Genomic DNA, 6,156 nt, shown 5'->3' with positions numbered 1-6,156 from the left:
TCTGGCAAGGCCCTTCCCCTTGCTGGGTATGCAATTGAGAGCGTGGGCTTGGGGGTCTCTGAACTACAGTCCGCATATCATGGCCATGCTGGAGCAGGCTGGGGGCAGGGGAGGAAACACCTTTCTTGCCTCACTGCCAGCAGGTGCCAAGGGAATTACACACCTATGACCTCTGTGGGCCTGCGTGCAGGAGGGACAACGGAGGCACGAGCTTGGCCTATGCCCTGACCGATAAGCACCTCTGGCTCAGGACCCCAACAGGAGTTGGGGAGGGAGGCATTGGGAGCTCCTTTGCCTTTGGGAGGGGAGGACTTTATTTAAATAGTGGTTCTAATGTGGAACCAAAAAACACAGAACTGGGTCTTGGGGCAGCTTCATCCCTGCCGGGCCTCAGTTTCTCCTCCCCACATGGAGGAGTTTGGGGCAGGTGGCCTGCAGGGGCTCCCCCTGCCCTAACAGGAGATGTGTGACGGTAGGCAGGGTGACTGTGTTCTGAAGTGGTCCAAGGGCAAAGCATGGGGAGAGGGTGGATTTATGCAGGGGCGTAGCCCTGGAGGACAAGCTGGGCCTAGCTGCCAGGCCCATGCCTTGGACTGTAAGAAAATTGGGTCATACATCTTGGCTCTGGGTGTGCCTTCCATAAAAAAAACCCTGAGGGAGGCTCCAAGAAAGCCTGGGCCCAAGGCCGAATCCCCAAGGACTTAGCAGGGGGCAATCCAAGGACCCTCAGAGATACTGTGGGGCATTGAGTGGAGAGACTCAGCTGCCTCCATGCACTGCCGCCTCCAGAGGAAGGGGCGGGGGTGAGCTTTCCCTGGCTGTTCCGCCAAATGTGGCAGCTTGAATGGAGGAAGGTCCTGGGCTCTGGTTTTGCCAGACACTCCTGTGGTGTCCCCGCAGAGTCCCTGGAAGAGGGTTGAACTGAGGAAGGGTAAGGATATCCAGGCTGCCGTGGGCATGCACCTCACCCAGGACTATGGCAGCTCTCCAACAGTTGTCAGGTAGTTCTTGTCCCTTAACAAGTGACAACAGCCTTGCCCAAGGGCAGCCCTGAGTTGGTGCGATGCCGCAGCCTCACTCCAGAGAGCACCGCACACTCCCTGGCTCCATCAGGATCAGTGCACGCTCACCGCAGTGCAGATTCACCAGGACCTTTCACCCATCCTCTTGCTGGGCCTCCCCAACACCTACTGAACTGGGGCCCCTGGACAGGGCTTCAGGAGATTCCCGGGGCAGCTCGGGCTGTTGTGTCAGACCCTTTCAGCACAACCATAAAGCCAGCAGGGGCCTTCGAATTAGACAGTGAGCGAATTGACAGCTGAGGTCAGTTCTTCATTTACAGAAGAGATACCTGGAGCCAGGTAACCCCCTGCCGTGTGGGTGCCTGGGGAGGCTGATGGAGATGGCCACCTGCGGGCAGGCGAGTCCCCGCTCCAGTGATGGCCTCCCCCGGCTGCTGCAGGAGCCCCTTCGCTGCAGTGAGAGCACTGGTATCCACTCTGTGAGTCTGGTTGGGAACCAGGAACTCTAGCGCCTCGGGTGATACGGATGATGTCAAAAGCAGCCTCTGCGCTCTGTCTTTCTGGTCCCCATCTCTTCTCCAGGATGAGAATTCTGCTTTCAGCAGTGATCGTGAGGAAGTGGTAAAATTCTTCACAGTCAATCTCAATCAGGACTTCATGATCACCAGGGCCAGAGAGGAGAGAGGCCAGGGGAGATGCTTTTCACTGACGGCGTTCTGACAGGCCACAAAGAGCCACACTGGCCCTGCCCTCAAGGACCTGGACTTGGGGCTGAGAAAGACAGAGACACCTGAGAGTTATTAAATGGCCTCTCAGTGAGCAGATGTGTCCGAGTCACACGGCCCAACCCCCCACTTTTCTCCCCCAATGCAGTCCTGGTCCTGCATGCAGTCGCTCATGCAACCTCTCAACCCCTGCTTCCCCCCCACCCTTTACTTCCCTTCAACAGTCAAACCTATCTGCTGCCACCTCCTGCTCTCCAGCTCCTGCCCCTCCTTGTTCTGTCCCCTAGAAATGTCCTTCTCCAGTTCCACTGGGTCCCAGGCTGCTCCATCCTCGCAGGCCCAGCTCTCATGAAGCCCCGTGTCCCGGGGCAGGAGTCTCCCTGTTCCCCAGCCCTTCTCCAGGGCCCCTTCCCTGGCCTCATCACGTTACTGGTGTGTGACTGGTGGGTGCCTGCTTCCCCCCAGTTCGCCAGGCACACGGCTCACTGTGCATGCTAGGCCGAGAGAATGGGGAGCGGATCCGAGTTCTGACCAAGTAACCCCTGAGGGTGCTGGGAGCTAGTGCACAGTCTGGGCGGCCCTTTGCCCACTGCAGCCCCAGAGATGCTGGAAGGAGTCGGGGTGGGGGGTGAGAGAGCAGTCTGAGCAACGCTATGTAACCCGAGCAGGGACCTGAGTGAGGGCCACATGGCCACACCTGTCGGGGCTCCCAGAGGGATGGCTGCTTACTGTGGGGTCAGCGAATGGCAGGGACTGCCCTCCTGTGGGCACTGGGGAAGGAATAAGTTCAGGGTTAGGGTCAAGGTCAGAGTCAGGGTCAGTGTCAGGTTAGGGTTAGGGGTTAGGATTGAAGTGAGAGTGAGAGTCAAGGTCAGGTTCAGGTCAGCTCAGGGTCCTAGTGCAGGTCGGGGCTTTCCTGGTTGGCTTGGTCAAGAGTTGTGCAGAAGTGAGCTCTGGCTTTTATCTCACCGTGAGCAAGAACCAGGGATGGGGACCAGGCTGCCAAGGCCTTGATCTGTCCATGACCTCGGTCAAGTCCTTCCCCTAACTGGGTCCTCTGCGCTGTGTGTAAGGAAGGTTGCTGCTAGGCACTATTGTTCTGCCATCCAGGAAGGAGGAGGAGACCTGGAGCGGAGGAGCATATGTTCTGCTCCTGGAGAAACACAGGACTAAGCGGCTAGGTCAGGATGGGGACCGAACCTAGACAGCCTCACTCCAGAGCACAAGCTCCACCTGGGGGGTGAGCTGGAGCCCAGGAGTCGGGGCCACCTCCCCTCTCCCCACATGCACAGGAGGTGCTTCGAGATGGGCAAGTCTCTCCCAAAGCCACCTCTGCATGTGCCCCTGGATGAGGCCTGCCCCCTCAGATCCAAGGAGGGCTGGCAAGAGACCGGGAGAGGGGGAGGTGGTCCCGTCAGCAGGACCAGGTGGGGGGTGACAGATCCAGCAATCAGTTCAGTGTAGAGCACTAGCTATGGTCTGTAGGAAGCACACAAGAGAAGTTTGGTTTTGTTCTTGTTCTGACAGTAGAGGGAGACCACAGGGCACCAGCAGTAATAAGATGACACTAAGGGAGATGATATCAGCATCTAGAAAATTAATCTTATTTTGTCATTTTGGTGGAGGCCATCCTGCCTCCCCAGTCAATAGTCCTCAGTTCAGAGTGTCCCGAGAGCGGGTGTCCAGGACTTGGATCGAAGGCAGTGGTGATGGTCTGGGATGAGGTTGCCAAAGCATTCTGAGATGACAGGCTGGGCCAGGTGTCCTGCAGGTGAGAGCCAAGTCGCTAATGCCCCCCTCCCCAACGTCTCTGACCTTCAGGAGTCCGAGGTGCCCCTTCCCCACCAGCGGAGCAGCTGTCCTTTCTCGGCCGCACGGTCAGTATATGTATGACCTGTCCCTGCAGCACAGGGACTTGACGCTTTGAGAAGTCCTCGCCATTTCCTACTCCGGCTGGATTCATCCCTAGGAGATTGCTGTGTGGCATCCCTGAACGTGGTGGCCATGCTGGCAGGACCACCTTAGGAGCTGTCACCTCACACTCATGCTCATTATCAGCGATGTCCACAATTGCCTGATCCAGCAAGCATAGGCATGAGGTAAGGGAAGCCCCAGGCTTGTCATCTCAGAATGTTTTGGCAACCTCGTCCCAGACCATCACTACTGCCTTCAGGAAACCAGGCTACGGGACCTGTGGGGGCAGAGCAGAGCTGAAGGGGGGCACAGGAGGGGAAAAGGGAAGCGGGAGAAGGCTCGTTACGTGAAAGGTCCCATGAGTGCCAGATAGTTGTCTGCTGTTGGCACGCGTGACCATGAGGGTGGCATCACCGTCTGACTGGACGTGTTCAGGGAGTTCAAAAATGTAGCAGCACATTTAGGAGTTCTCAAATGGTATGGCCTGCGTTTGCTCTGCGAGTGGGAATTGTTGTGTTGTACCCAGAAAGGGTCTCACTGTAGTCAACACCCAGTGGTGCCCCTGGGACAAGGGTAAAGGGTTTCTAGAGTCTATTTGCCAGGACTGGCCAGGTCTAGTGCACTGGACCGTGCACCCCAGAGTTCCCTTTGTCACTTGCCGGTGGAGCTGCCAGTCAGGCACATTAGCCAGGCTTCCTTGGCCTCAGGTGCTGGCATTGCCATGCCCTTTGTGAGGATGTATCCAGGTGGCTGTGGTCTTTACCTGTGTGATGCAGAATTGGTCAGCATGTCGGTTCCAATGATGTTCGTTGCCAAAGCATCCTTTTCCATGGGTCATGGACAGAGTGCATGGGTCCTGTGCAGTCTGCTGCCACAGTGTTTGTCCCTAAGGGGCTGGGATTCGATCCCGGTTGTTCGGTTGTCAGGTGCTACACTGATGTCCATTGGCTACTGACTGCAAGTTGGTGAAAATGTAACAAGATGTGTTCAGTGGGTGTCTTCCAGGACAAGCACCTGTCTGCATCTCTGTCCACGGGCAGAGTTTTTTCCTTTCTACATGCTTTGGCTTTTTCCTGTGGCTGCCCAGCCACAGTGGACCGTTTAATATAACTGGGCTGACTGTGCGTCGGGCCCAGGCATCCTCTGGTACCTTGGTGTACTGAAGACCCCACGTCTGAGGTTCACCCATTCATGCAGGTGAGAGAGTCCATTGATGGCTGGTTTACTTCTTTCTTGGATGTACCAGTTTCATTTAATAACAGGTGCTTGCTGGGCAGGGCCCACTTTATCCCATAACACATGTGCCAGGGAGGAGCAACACAAGGGGAGCTGGTCTCTCATCGTCCACCTATGCCCAGTTAGAAGCCAAGTGAATTGGCCCTCACATGGGGTATGCTGAGCCGTGACTGTCAGGCAACTGCCACTCAAAACACCAGGGGTTGCCTTTGCTGCGTGTCAACTTCCTTCTGCCCCAGGCTCCAGGTTGCGTATCTCAGTCCCCCACACTGTCATTGGAAAGGCTCTTTAGGACAATTGGCCTGAGCGGGAGGCAGTCTGTACAGCCTGCTGGTTGCTTTCTTCAAGCACTTCTGCGTCCACAGCTTTTTAGTTGGTGTGTGGTGATCTCCTTCCCCGTCCACCCTTGTCTTCTAAACTTCTTTACTGCTACCACGTGGCTGGGCCGGGGAGCCTGGAGGGCACCTGTTGGGCACCAGTCCCAATGTCATTGTCCTGACTGTGGCCTTTCCCCAATGGCAGCGTCCCTCACAGTAAGGAGAAGTAGTTCTCATCCTAAAACCTCTATTTCCGCAAGGCATTATTCAGCAGGGTCAGCTACCTGGGTGTGTGGAATGTCCACCAAATGAAACAACACAGGTTAGTTTCAAGCACGTGGTAGGGCCAGTGTTGGCTGAAAGGGCACCTTTGTAACCTGAAAAGGACAGCCTAAAGCACTATCCTTGCCTGGAGAGGAGTGGCCAGAGATCTCATCAGGAGCATATAGGGCCACAGCCCCATGGAGTGTGCCTTATTTCCCTGTTAAGACAACCTTCTGACTGGAGTTACAAATCCAGCACACAGTGATAGCTTCTGCCTCAGAAACATAGGTTCCTCCACCTTGTGAGGGACAGCAATTCTTTTCTTGCTGCCCAAGGGAGGCACCCCCTTCTCAAGAGTTCTGGGTTCCTTCCCTGTAGGGCCCGTCTTCCAAGTTTCTATATTTTCATATCTTTAGCCTCCCCCATTTCTTCCTCCAGCCCTAGGGAGAGGAAGCTGCTTTATATAACTGTTCGAGCATTCTTTTTTTTGCCTTTTTAGTTCTTCAGTTGCTGGGTGTGGTAGGCAGAATAATTGTTCTCCGAAGATGTCCACAGCCTAATCCCTGGAAGCTGAGAATAGGTCACCTTACATGGCAGAGGACCTTGCAATGGGGAGCTGATCCTGGGTTATCTGGGTGGGTTCAATCTAATTATGTGGGTTCTTAGAAGTTGAGGAGG

The sequence above is a fragment of the Pseudorca crassidens genome, chromosome 10, assembly GCF_039906515.1.
Source record: "Pseudorca crassidens isolate mPseCra1 chromosome 10, mPseCra1.hap1, whole genome shotgun sequence".
NCBI lineage: Eukaryota > Metazoa > Chordata > Mammalia > Artiodactyla > Delphinidae > Pseudorca > Pseudorca crassidens.
This window is presented reverse-complemented; position numbering follows the sequence as displayed.